We start from the raw sequence: 15,029 nt of genomic DNA, 5'->3' as shown, positions 1-15,029 counted from the left end.
TGATCAAAGACCAAGTCGAGCCGTAAAGACTAGCTCAAAATCACGAAAGCAGACGGTCGCAAGACAAAGATCCGTCTGAACACGTTGTCAGCCCACGTTCAGGTTACAACTAAATTCGAGCATCCCTCGAAAGAATTCGCTCTGGCAAGAATGAATAAAAAGAAATTCTCAAAAGAAATCACAAAGAACCAAAGAAATAGGAACTTGCCCATCTTCAGTCGGCAAGATCGCGTCACCAACTGCGCGAGTTCTCAAATCGAAAAAAAAACGAATTCAGGGACGTCCACCCTTAGCGGACAGGGCTCGCCCACCCTCAGCGGGCGGGGTCTGCATCACTAGCCGCGCAGGTCCTCAGTTTTCGAAAAAATAAAATCTTCAAATTTAAAATAGGCTCGCCATCTTTAGCCGGCGGGGTCTACGTCACAAACCACGTAGGTCCTTATTTTCAAAAAAGCAAAACAAATTTCAAAATAGATTCGTCCACTTCTATCGGATGGGGTGTCCATCCTTAGCGGACAAGGTTCGCCATCTTTAGCCGGCGGGGTCTATGTCACAAACCGCGTAGGTCCTTATTTTCAAATTTCAAAAACACATTCGTCCACTTCTATCGGACGGGGTGTCCACCCTTAGAGGACAGGCTCACCATCTTTAGCCGGCGGGGTCTGCGCCATTAAATCGCGCAGGTCCTTAGTCGCTGCAGCGATAACTTTTGCTGGATTTTCCTTTGTTTTACGTCCTATAAAAACAAGGGTGCTGGATTTTCCTTCGTTTTACGTCCTATAAAAACCAGGGTGCTGGACTTTCCTTCGTTTTACGTCCTATAAAAACAAGGGGGTTTACTCGTTTAACTAGCCTTGAAAATGAGAATCTTTAAAAACACTTTTACCTCGTGATTGGGCATGGCCAGGCCCAATTACACTTTATAGCTTTGATTTCGAAAACATCTGTAGCTACTCCCAATGAAAAAGTGAGGGAGTTTCTACGCACCTTTAGATCCTTCCAATGACAAAGTGAGGAAGTTGCTATACTATCAGTTGACAAATCCCAATGACACGTGAGGGATATGTCGACACTACAAGTGATGACCCTTAAATAAAATGTTATCACTCGAGGGCTCGTGAGACCCTCGCAAAACAGGTCACATACACCATGGCTTGTGTGACGCACTCCGTCTAATACTTTGACCATCGTCTTATTCCAAGACTCAGTCAAAGTGGGGGCTAACTGTAGACACCTACTTTTGTCCCCATTCCCGAAAGGGAAAGGTTGGATGATGAAAGCATAAATCTCCACTTGACAACGCATCTCCTATAAAATAAACGAATCTCAATTCCCCTTTTCATTTCACCCGAAACCTGCTATTTATGGAAACCTGCTAAAAATAGTAACTGCCGTAAAAGGTAGCTTCTAAAAGTGGCAAATCATAAAGGATAGAAACCTGTCAGAATTAGGTGTTGCATTCCAACATAAATCCTAAATGAGATAGAAAACCGCGAGAATCCTATTCCTAGTAGGATTCGGAAATAAGAGGTACGTATTAATTAAAATCCTAACGAGCCTAGAGTTCGTAACGGGCCCAGACGCATTCCGTCATAAAATTCATACGCGCTAAAAGACTCAATTAAATCTCAAACTCTACGGATTTCAGGAATCCGAATCTGACTAAAGAAAACAGCCCAGACCCTATTTTCAACGCCTGGCTCTGGGTGCCGAACTCTTCGGCGCCCAGGCCTGGGCGCTGAAAATACCTGGGTACGTGTTTTTTCCTAATTCTTCCCTATAAATAGACCCCTAAATTCGACGTGAAAAGAACACACACAACACATAATTATATTCTGAGTATTGACTCCAACCCTTAGCCTAAGCCTCTCGCTGCGAAACGCGTTCTGTCGCAATCGATCCATAAATCGAACAGAACGTATCCTGTCCCATAATTAAGATTCGTTAAATAAAAAGGAGAAATAGCAAAGTCAAAGTGGTTAGTTTTCTGAGAACCGTGACGCACCTCTCAAGGGTGCGTCGTAATGTGTCCCTTTTCGATGATTTAACTGCTTTCCTCACCCTTTTTATGAACTGTTAAACTAACCTAATCTGATTGTTCTATCACGCCTAACAAATATAATATTTTTGGGAAATCGGATTATCATGCTAGGTCCCTTGATGCTATTTAAATCAGATAATCACGATCGAATTAGTATTATATGTTGCATATTGCTAAAATCAATTCAGATTAGTTTAATAGTTAACGCATGTCCCTTCAATTATTTATGCTGAGCTAGTAAGGATATCCTGCCTCTGGAGTTATCGACGAGCGAAGTACTCCTCTCGGTAGTTACAGTCCCTCGAACCCTCAATCTCTACCTTGCGGGTGTATGTTGAGGGATCCCCACACCAGGGATCACAAGGGAACCTACGGCCGTCGTGGTCAAACATAATTTCACTCCCTTTATGTCACGATAACCGGGTTTTGTTAGTTTTTCTCATTGTCGTTAAAAACTGTATGACGACTCCTATATTACTAGTCAATTGGGTGTAAACTCACAAGAAATCCAATTACACTTGATTGAATAAAAAGAATCGTCACACCCACGAGGGACGAGGTCACGCATTAGCCTCGTGCTTTTTCGACCCCCTCACAATAACATATATACCAAAAAGGCCAAAAAGGATGATTCAGATCTCACCTATCTGTGGCATTGTCGATTAGGCCATATTAACTTGAAACGCATGGAAAGACTTCAAAAGGAAGGAATTCTAGAACCATTTGACTTAGAGGATTATGGTAAGTGCGAATCATGTTTACTTGGCAAAATGACAAAGCAACCTTTCTCTAAAGTTGGAGAAAGAGCAACTGAACTATTGGGTTTAATCCATACAGATGTATGTGGACCAATGAGTACAAATGCTAGAGGTGGTTTCAGCTACTTTATCACTTTCACTGATGACTTCAGTAGATATGGTTATGTCTACCTAATGAAGCATAAGTCTGAATCCTTTGACAAATTCAAGGAATTTCAGAGTGAAGTAGAGAATCAATTAGGCAAGAAGATTAAGGCACTGCGGTTTGATAAAGACGGTGAATATCTGAGCTATGAATTTGATGACCATCTGAAAGAATGTGGAATTCTATCAGAATTGACTCCTCCTGGAACACCACAATGGAACGGTGTGTCGGAACGGAGGAACAGAACCTTGCTAGACATGGTTAGGTCAATGATGGGTCAGGCCGAATTTCCAATAGAATTTTGGGGACATGCACTAAATACAGTTGCACTCACTATAAATAGAGCTCCGTCTAAAGCTGTTGAAAAGACTCCATATGAGTTATGGTTTGGAAAGCCTCCAAAAGTGTCTTTTCTTAAGATTTGGGGATGTGAAGTATACGTCAAACGATTAATTTCAGACAAACTTCATCCAAAATCTGACAAATGTATCCTTGTGGGCTATCTAAAGGAAACAAAGGGGTATTACTTCTACAATACATCTGAGAACAAGGTGTTTGTTGCTCGAGATGGTATCTTTTTGGAAAAGGATCACATTTCCAAAATGTCAAGTGGGAGAAAAGTAGACCTCGAAGAAATTCGAGTCGAACAACAAACTCTAGAGAATGCTCAAGATGACATTCAAGATGAAACTCAAAGATCTTTAGAAGTATCTGGTGAGAATCATGGTCAATCTAGAGATGTAACCCCGCGTAGATCGCAGAGATATAAATCTCAACCGGAAAGGTACTTCGGTATTTTGACGAACGAGAGCTATGATGTTCTATTACTTAAAAGTGATGAACCTGAAACTTACAAACAAGCTATGACGAGCCCTAGCTCCAAGCAATGGCATGAAGCCATGCAATCTGAATTAGACTCCATGTTTGAAAACCAAGTATGGGATTTGGTCGATTTGCCAGATGGCTACCAAGCCATTGGAAGTAAATGGGTTTTCAAACTGAAAACAAGGATGGGAAACTTGAAGTTTTCAAAGCTAGATTGGTTGCAAAAGGTTACAGGCAAGTCCACGGTGTGGATTACGATGAAACCTTTTCACTAGTTGCAATGCTAAAGTCGATTCGGATAATGTTAGCAATCGCTGCATATTACGATTACGAAATATGGCAGATGGATGTCAAAACCGCTTTCTTAAACGTCGTTTTAACAGAAACTGTGTTTATGACATAGCCTGAAGGTTTTGAGGATCCAAAGAATGCTAAAAAGGTATGCAAGCTAAAGAAATCAATCTACGGATTGAAGCAGGCATCCAGGAGCTGGAATATACGTTTTGATGAAGCAGTCAGTGACTTTGGTTTCATCAAGAACGCAGACGAATCTTGTGTATACAAGAAGGTCAGTGGGAGAAAAATTGCTTTCCTAGTATTATATGTCGACGACATATTACTTATTGGAAATGACATTCCTATGTTAAACTCTGTCAAGATTTGGCTTGGGAAATCTTTTCGATGAAGGATCTAGGAGAAGCACAGTACATATTGGGCATAAAGATTTACAGAGATAGATCTAAAAGGATGATTGGACTTAGTCAAAGCACTTATATCAATAAGGTTCTTGATAGGTTCAAGATGGCAGACTCCAAGCGAGGCTACCTACCCATGTCTCATGGAATAACTCTAAGCAAGACTCAGTGCCCAAAAACACTTGATGAGCGTAGACGAATGAATGGGATTCCGTATGCATCATTGATTGGTTCAATAATGTATGCTATGATATGTACACGCCCGGATGTTGCGTACGCACTCAGTGCTACGAGCAGATACCAGTCAGGCCCAGGAGAGGCACATTGGACTGCTGCCAAGAATATTCTGAAGTACCTGAAAAGGCACAAAGACGACTTCCTGGTCTATGGTGGAGATGATGAATTAATTGTTAAAAGCTATACGGACGCAAGTTTCCAAACCGACAAAGATGATTTCAGATCACAGTCTGGGTTTGTCTTCTGCCTCAACGGAGGTGCAGTAAGCTGGAAAAGTGCTAAGCAAAGCACCATTGCGGATTCTACAACTGAAGCGGAGTACATTGCTGCACATGAAGCAGCAAAGGAAGCTATATGGCTAAGGAAGTTCATAGGTGAACTTGGTGTAGTCCCCTCCATTAAAGGACCAATAGCCCTGTATTGTGATAATAACGGAGCTATTGCACAGGCAAAGGAGCCTAGACACCACCAAAGAGTCAAGCATGTACTTCGTAGATTTCACCTTCTACGAGAGTTCGTTGAAAAAAAGAAGTCGAGATAAGCAAGATTGGAACCGATGACAACATATCAGATCCATTGACTAAACCTCTGCCGCAGGCGAAGCAAAACTCGCACACTGCAGCTATGGGAATCAAGCATATTGGAGAATGGCTTTGATGTCCTTATTTAATGTTTTAAAGTTTTAGAGTTTAATTCTTTGTAAAACATTATTGGTTAATCATTCACAATAAATGAATAGAATTCATTTTTCCATTTAATTTGTGGTTTATTAAATGATGAGTCCCTTCAATTTGACGAAATATTCAAGATAGACTGTCAGGACCAGTCCTGTGACTAAGAAATGTCTATCAAGTGAACTTGAATGTCAAAAGTTGAAAATGGTCTCTGGTCGGAGTTTTCTATAAAATTGGACGCATAGAAAACGTTAGACGACTAGAATGCAAGATGACTAGTAGTTCTGTTTCTTGAACTATGTGGGCATGGCAATGTCATAATCATTTTCATAGATACTTACTTTGGGAAGACTAGTATCGGACAGACCTATGAAACTTTACTGTAAGAGATGAAAATCTGTCATAATTAAATTTCATTAAAATTATTAGACACTAAATCCTCAATACCTGAGTGATTTGAGATTACTTGTTTGAGAACTGGTTACTTTGACGTTGACCAACCGTCGCACCGTAAAAGGAGGCTATAAAGGCAACGCTCAGGTAATCACCTATCAAACGAAGTCTAATCTCAAGATCGCAAGATTGGGACTGTCCTCCCATAAATCGGGATGAGATGCTTAAAAGTTGTACAAGGCCACTCGGAGAGCTAGAAACTGTAAAATGCATGGCCGTGCTCGGATGAATCATAGGTTATGATTATCTGCTTATTTGATCAGTTGAACTCTGAAACCGAGAAACACCTCTGGACATAATAAGGATGACAACTCTTACCTTATGTTCAAGAGCAAGCATCGAGCGACAAAGGAATTAGGTAATGCACACTTGTCCCTAAGGACAAGTGGGAGACTGAAGGAAATAGTGCCCTTGGTCCAAGTATGCATACAATATTAAGTCTAATAAATGCGGTTCAGTATTAATTAACAAGTTAATATCAGTGAGATCAAGTGAGCTGAATGCCTAGCTAGAGGCCGCTTCAGTTCAAGTGGAATTAATGACATTAATCCACAACTTACTCTTGACTGAACCCGTAGGGTCACACAAATAGTACGTAAACGGATCAAGTATTTAATGGCATTAAATACTCTACCTATGGATATTCGGAATCGACGGATCTTGGTTTCAGTGGAAGCTGAGATCGTCACAAGCAAGAAATGAATACTCCGGAAACGATGATATTGCCGGAAACGGAAATATGGATCGTATCGGAAATATAAATATTATCCAAGTCGTAGATGTTGCCGGAAACGGAAACATGGTACGTATCGGAAAATATTGATGGAAATGAAAATATTGCCGGAATCGGAAATATTGCCGAAAACGGAAATATTGTCTGAATCGGAAATATTATCGGAATCGGAAAATAATTCCGGAAACGGAAATATTAAATATTTGTTCGAAACGGAAATTAATTCCGGAATCGGGAATATTAAATATTGTTCGTATCGGAATGAATTTCGGAATCGAAAATTAATCGGAAGCGTATCGTACGAATTAGCATCGGACGAGGCCTGCCGGACGAAGGCCCAGCACGAAGCCGGGCCATCGCCCAGCAAGCCAGCGCGCCACAAATGCACCAGCCAAGGCTGCGCCAGGCCCACCGCAAGGCAGGCCCAGCGCGCACCAAGGCTGTGGCAGCGTGTGGGCCTCGTGGCATGGGCTGCGAGCTCGCGGGCTGCGCGCGCGCGCATGGCGCCCCTCGTGGGCTGCTGTGCGTGCGTGTGTGTGTTTGTGTGCTATACGAATCCTAAAACTATTAGGTTTCGATATATGATTAAATTCCTAATCCTAAAAGGATAAATTAATTAATCAGAGTTCTACTAGGATTCTAGTTTAATTAATTCGTATCCTAATAGGATTCCAGTTGCTTTTCCATACCTCTATAAATAGGTGCCTAGGGTCATAATTTATAGATACAATTGAAGTATTCTAAAGGTAAGATTTTGAAGAAAAATCAGCCACTCTCTTGCCCCCTAATCAGCCGAAATCTATACTACCTTAAGGGCGATTCTAGTTGGTCAAGCTTAAGGCGGATCCGGACCTGCTGTGGACTATCTACGCAGGGACGACACTTGGAGTCCTAAAGACTTGTTCTTGTTCGGTTCGGGCGCAGCTAGGGAGGGCACGCAACAAAGTGTATGCATCTAAACTATGCTAAATGATTATGTGTAAATAATATGCTTTCCTGGCTTTATGGTTTTTTCGCATGATTTATGTTTTGTCATATGAATCATAACCTATCAAATACAATCCGAAACCAATATAAAAAGATCTTACACGTTTCCTGCTTTGCATAAAAAAAGATCTTACATGATAACGTTTTGATGTATTTAATGGTGAGAATTTACGGTCAAAGTTTTCGTACTTTGGACACATATTCCAAGGCATAAACAACTATCAGGAACGGATGTAGTATATGACAATAACCTTTTGATCCAATCCACTTTATTAAAAATTGGATGTAAAATATGCAAATGAGTTGACAAAGTGGCCCATAATAGAGAGATAAAGTAAGTGCAAAAACTTATCATTTAAGATATGTAGCAATCTCAATATAACCCTAAAAAGAAATGTGGGACAATTAAAGAGGAACGGAGGGAGCATTAGTTTGTAAGAGCCAGTGACGAGATGACCTTGAGTATTATGAGTACATAACACTACCTTAACCACTATTTCCATTTTGTTTTTGTTAACACTTCGGAAACTAATTACTCCGTATGAAATATATTATATCTAAAATTTGGGAACTTGTGTCGTCGCACATCTTACACACCCCAATAACCGACTATGATAAATGGAGTATTTTTCACAAATTTCAAGCTTAAATTAGTACTCATATTGGCATTGGTAAATTAGGTTTTTTTTTTTATTCCAGAGAAGAGTATTACTCCAAAATAAGAAAAATGTAAATTAGGTTAAATTGATGGTGGAAAGAAACATTTGTGAACCCTGTCCAAGCTTGAAAACTACAGCTTCATCGTAAGGAACAAACTTAAAATTATTGGTATTAAATTGTAAAATTATTGATGTACAAAAGAGTACAAGTCAATAGTCCAGATCCAATAATGGACTCTTTCTAAGCTTTCTAATTACTCCGTGTATTTTTATTGAAAATGTATGGCCTCTCAATTTGCATAACTTTCGTACAAAATAAAATTATATAAAGGCAGTTAAGGCACTGACAAACATTGACGTAGGAGGCAGTAAGCCAGTAACCTAGATTCTTTCTCTATTTTATTTTATTTTAGGGTTGTTACGTTGTCTACCACGGGTAGCCACGTACGCTTGAGTACATGATGACATATTGACATTGTACCGCTATATAGTAGAGCAGTCAAAAACTGACCCGATCTGAAATTCGACAGAACGTAATTGACTATGACCCGAATTTTTGGTAAAACAGGTAACCCGAAACCCGTAATCCGACTAGTACACGACCAGAAAAAATCGATTAATCGATTTTAACCTGATGTTATATGACCCAAATCCGAATACTACACCCGACCGAAAGATAACGCGATAACTGAACAGACCCGACTGAACAATGATTTGAACTCGATTCGATATTCGACAATGACCTTTACTAGATTTTTACCAAATTACGGAGTAACCTGCTAGTGACTCGACCTATGCAGTAAATATTTTACACTCGAATATTATTTAATTAACCTACTGTTGGGTTTAAATTTAAAGGTGTACTACTTGCTTTAATAATGGGTTAAGTTAGATGGTGGTGATGATTAATTATGCGTCTGTGGCTTGGTGCTGGCTTAATGAGGGAGTTTGAGCTAATTAAGGGGATCTTTTACCAAATTGGCTAGTTTTATAATTTTATTTATCAAATTGGCTAGTTTTATAATTTTATTTACCAAATTGGCTACTTTATAATTTTATTTACCAAAATAGCTATTTTTAAATTATATTGCTCAAACTAGTTAAAAAAAAGAATCAAACCAAATTTTTTTCCCATCAAAGTCAAAATAGTCATTTTGGTAAATAAATAGTAGCTAATTTGAGAAATATAATTAAAAAATAGCCATTTTGGTAAATAAAATTGTAAAAGTAGCCATTTTGATAAATAAATACTCCCTCCGTCCCTTAATACTCGCACCGTTTTGACTGGACACATTTGCCAATGCACAACTTTGACCACCAATATTTTTAACTAGATATTATAAAAACTTATAAAAAAATATTAATATTTTGAAAATATATATTAAGATGAAGTCAACAATATATTATACTAGATTAAATCCCGTGCACGCACGAATATTTGAAAATTATTATTTAATCATCTTTTTTATATGAAATATTTACCCCTTACATCTATTGCGTAATTAATAAATTTCGAAACTACTCATTTTATCATTTTATCTTATAATATACATTGCCCGTCCTACTAAGTATTATACGAAGTATATATTTTAAATGTTTAATATGATGATTTGACCAAAATATTTGATATGGTTGATATGCTAATTTGACCAAAATATTGAGTAAAAATATTTTCTGCTATTGATATGAAGATTTGACTAAAATATTACCAAAATTGTCTAATAATGTCATTACATGATCTTATAATTTTTTCCATATATAAACATTTATAAAGAAAAAGGAAAGAAAATAAAAAAGAATAAAGTAGATTTTTTTTTTTAGGAAATGGTTTTTGGCGGAAAAAATTTACACCAGGAATTGACACGTGTCATTCCTGGTGTCTCTTTTAGTATATAGTAATAGATAATAGATACCAACGTTTGTTTTCATATATTAGAAATAAAATATGATCAAAGTGAATTATGTGAATAGTGAAAAAAGTCAAAACGGTGCGAGTATTAAGGGACAGAGGGAGTAGTAGGTAGTTTGGGAAATAGAAATAAAAACCAGCTATTCTGGTAAATAAAATTATAAAAGTAGCTATTTTAGTAAAAATTCCTAATTAAGATGCTAGTGCCGTAGACACAAAAAAAAACAAGAAAGTGTTATATTATTGTATACTAATCTTATATGCACGCGATGCGTGCGAAATTATATAAAAACTTATAATTGCACACACGTCTATATTAAAATATTGACGCTATTATTCATTCTATTTTTAATTTTGGAATTCAATTAGTGAGATTAGTGATTATCTCAAATCCTAAATCACATTTCAATATCAGAAATTAAATTGATTCATTTATTGAATTACATCAATTAAACAATCTATTTCAAGAGTAAAATTATAAATTATATCAACTTCTTACATTAGAGCAAAAAAACATAATTACATCACACATCCTCACGCACCATTACAACACCACACAATCCCACGCCCAAAACTGCAAGAACAATGCCGAAATCGTTGCCGAAAGTCGATAATATCATCGGTTGTGGCGAGATCGGTGGTTTCAATTTGGCATTAATTTATCAAATATTCTCCTAGCCTTGAAATTTCTATGAGAAAAAACATAATTCACATTCAAAGCAACTGAACATTTCATCAACTTTTTTCAGGACAATTTATGGGTCTAAATCTGTACCAAACCCCAGGAAATTGATTTGGAAATTTTTAAAAAAAAATCAAAGAAAAACAGCTCTTATGCTAAAACACACAAAACCCAGAACTTCAAAAGTTGTAATTAAGAATTAATTATCCAAAAACAACAATATTAAGCATTAATTATCAAAAAAACCAGCTAAAGATCTCACCTTCAGGAGGTTCTGATGGACTGAACCGATTCATGTTTTACTAATTTGGAACCTATTTAACTGCCACCAACAATTAAGAGAGATTTGCAGCATCTCAATTTATATTTTTAAATATCAACTTTTGAAAAGAAAAAAGCTTTCTCGTTCGATTCATACTGCGCAAATAACATCTCCTATATATAAATGCAATTCTTTTGAGTTTTCAAGCATCAGTCAAATCTAAAATTAACCCCTGATATAAGACAATAGACAATAATTTGATTCACGAAATAACCATAATTCTTCAAATAAAAAACTCCATGCATCATACAATCATACCACCATTATAATCAACAGTCTACAAATCCTACAACTTCCCAACATTCAACATTTCGATGACTGATTAAAATTACTAATATGAAATACCCCACATCAAAATCGCAAAATTAATATAAAACCCACTTCAAACTACAATCATGGTTAGCATAACCAAACTGAGATAATCAAACAAACTAATAGCAGGACGTGACTCATCATGATTAAACAGCACAAAACAAAATTGAGATATAGAGGTGACTCAAAAAATGATAAGTTCCCGTATAAAAGATCCATTGGACGGGCCTGTGGGTTAGAACATCCTCATAGTACGAAATGAATTCCACCTTCTGCCATTTGCGTGAATACAATAATTGAGAGTCTATCCTAAACGGATTACAAAAGAGCCATTGGACAAACTATAAATCAAGAATAAACTATAAATCAAGAACTTACGAAGTTGAGAGCAGAGGAGAAGGGTCGAGAAGCCTGCAAAAAGGAAAGGAGACACACATCAGAGGAGATTCAACTATATAACATAGACTTAGTTTTTCGAGACGTCGAGAAATTTTTTTTTAAAAAAAGGAAAAGGAGTTATAACTTTGGCAGATTTTTATTGAACATACAGGTATCAGGCACTCTCATAAATACATGCCACCACATTAAAAAAAAATCAGCATAAAATGAATTAAAACAAACAAAGATGTTGACCCTAAAGTTTTGATGATGACAAAGCAAACTCCTGACAATTGGTTAAGTTATGTTGCATAATAGGTTCCGAGATCCTTAGAGGGATAATGCTAAGTTAAGGAGATCCTGAGTTGGATAAACTAAGCAACGTGGAATATAAGCAAGTAATTGACCCATGTCAGACACTACATTGAAGAAATAATCATTAAGCAAGGCGAGATCCTTAGGCGAGTTCCTAAGGCGAGATCCTCATATATTATGTGGATCCTCGATGTTCCAGAGAAGGAACAAATTGGGAAGTTTTCGAGTGAAGCTTCTAAAGGTGCAACATGAAGACTACAACATATGAGTTTATGTTTAGGATTTATGTAAGTATTTAATATTGTTTATACGTAATTTGGAACGAAAGGAACCTAAGTATTTTGGTACGTTTTAAATGAAATATGTTAACTGTAATTATAAAAGAGTTTTAACTTGGAAAATCTTTTTAATAAATAAAATGAATTTAATTAATAAATGAAACATAGGATTCTGATTTATTATCCTTGTTTCTCAAGTAAAAGATTTTCCATGTTCCTTGAAACTCTCCCCACGTATTTCTGTTTAACGTACATTTAGTGTTTTGATTTGGTCTCCCTTGTTTCTCTCCAACTATGCCCATGTTACTGAGCAGTAACTGTTAGTGGGTAGTTGAGGAGAACATGGGTACCCAACCCTAAGTAAAACTCTCCTATAAAAGGAGAAGAGTTTTGGCTTTTCAAAACACAACTGATTTCTACAAAATCTATCTTAAAGAGCTTAAACGTTTTAAAAGAATCAGTTGGCAAAATAGAGTGTTCCTTGAGTTCCTTATTATTATAAGCTTTATTACGTACTAGAATCTATCTATCATATTGTATTTTGGGTTTAAGGATTGAGTGATCCTTGAGTGACTTAGAGTTAAGTCAAAGAGAGAAAGAGCGACTAAGAGTTTAGTCAAAGAGAGAAACAGCGACTTAGAGTTAAGTCAAAGAGAAAAGGAGCGACTTAGAGTTAAGTCAGAGAGAGAAAGAGTAGCACAGTAATCGAAGGGGATTGCTGTGGGGAACTCGTGTTCGAGAGGAACTCGAGTTAAAGAGTGTATTTGTAATAGAGTTATTGCATTAATACAAAAGAGTAGTGAGGTTCTTCTTGATTAGGGTCAAGAAGGTTCCTCCGTTTTATATCTTTCTTCGCTCATTGTTCTCAGTCTCTTTATTGTTTAAATTCCGCAAGAAACTTACTCAAGTTCCCAAGAAACAATTCACCCCCCCTCTTGTCAAGTGTTCCTACTGAACTATCAGTTGGTATCAGAGCAGGAACTCGCTGATAAGCAGGCAACCCTGCTGAGTTAAGTTCCTGGAAGGAGGAACAATTACAAGAAACTTGACGAAAGGAACTCGGTCCTACATATTCAAAGGAACAAGGGAGATCTGAATTTCATTGTCAAATAAAGGCCAGTCAAGGTGTAACAGACAATCTTCTAAGGAACTCATGATGGTGCGGCATTTTAGATGGCATATTACATCAGCACCTTAAATGGGAATATAGATCAAAATCCGAAGAGGAACTTTCGGACAAAGGAACACTTCAAGATTCACAACTATGTTTAATGAAAAATTTTGACTTTAAGTCGAATCTGAGGTATGTTTATTTCAACAGTCTGTTATTTGTTTCAATACGGAACCCAAGAAAAGTAGTGTTCCTTGATTTAATAACTAGACTATATGAATGCTTAAGTGAGGGGGAACAACGCATGGCACTAGTTGTTCCTAGTGATTCATTAGCAATATATTTTATTCTCTCACTAAAAGGCTTCTTAATAATGTAGGAAAATCTTATATAAGTTTGAAATTCGTTGAATTTTCTTTGAATTTCCCTTAAGACTCATTGAATTGTGTATTATAGGTGTAGAGTTTATGTGAATAGTCTTCCTTATAAAATTGACACTACAATTTTTCTATGTCTTGTACGTAGTCATGAGCTAGAATTGAATTAAGGACTCACTGATGTCTTTGTAATATTACCCTTAGTTTCCAAACTGCTTATGCGTTAATAAAAAGGAAAAAGAAGCAAAAAGTGAAGTTCCATTTCCTTATGGAACAAAATAAGGCTTTTTCATTCGATCCATGTGCACTATTAAGAATGTCCAAATCCTGTAATGTGTGATAATTTCTTTCTTCCATGATATCCACCAATTAAACTCTTGTTCCTCACAAAAATATTTCCTACACTTTTCCTACCGTATCTCTACAACATATTAGAGATCCAAATCAATTAATATCACACATTGATTTATTTTCTTTTCATAAACATTTTAAAAAAATTCATCACTGTATAAAAATTCTATACTAAATATTCCTCCTTTGTCACTTACATGATGTAGCAATTGTTGAGGGGGAACTAATGAGGAAGGTGATTAATAGAGATGTAATTTTGAAAGGTAAAATTAAAGGAGATGAAAAAAAAGGAAGGCAGAAGAAAAATGAAAAAAAAAAGAAAAAAAAAAGAAAAAGAGGGGAACAAAAGGAGAGTTATGTGAAGGAAGAAATAGAAGGGATAAGAAGTTCCTACAAGCAGTTAAGTTTCCAAGTTGAAAAACAAATGAAGGTTTCAGTATCTCAAAGAATTATCTTTAAAAAATATCAAGTTCTTTAATGATTCACAAGGGAACTTACACCATAAACGTAAGTTCCTACAAAAATTATCGAATGAAGGAACTATCAAAAAGCTTCAAATAAACTATATGAAGAAGAAAAGGACACTATGTACTGCTAAAGAAGAATAGAAAAAGAAAGAGAAGGAACAACCAATATGAGGAGCACTTGTTCCCGAGGAACAACCAACATGCGGAGCACTTGTTCCTGAGGATCAACCATTGTTCCCGAGGAGCACTTGTTCCCGAGGAACAACCAACATGCGGAGCACTTGTTCCTGAGGAACAACCAACATGCGGAGCAGCATGAA

At 36.8% G+C, this 15,029-nt stretch overlaps 1 long non-coding RNA gene across 1 annotated transcript; it reads right to left on the bottom strand.

Moving 5' to 3' along the window:
* Positions 1-10,565: 10,565 nt before the first annotated feature.
* LOC130470290 (uncharacterized) lies at positions 10,566-12,052 on the bottom strand. The gene is made up of 2 exons (XR_008930309.1): positions 11,811-12,052; positions 10,566-10,805 (listed from the first exon to the last, which is right to left on the bottom strand). It is a non-coding gene; the product is annotated as an uncharacterized lncRNA (long non-coding RNA).
* Between the last annotated feature and the right edge of the window lie 2,977 nt (positions 12,053-15,029).

Source organism: Spinacia oleracea, chromosome 3, assembly GCF_020520425.1.
Source record: "Spinacia oleracea cultivar Varoflay chromosome 3, BTI_SOV_V1, whole genome shotgun sequence".
NCBI classification, from domain to species: Eukaryota; Viridiplantae; Streptophyta; class Magnoliopsida; order Caryophyllales; family Amaranthaceae; genus Spinacia; species Spinacia oleracea.
Note: the sequence above shows the minus strand (reverse complement) of the source record. Positions and strands in the feature narration are given on the sequence as shown.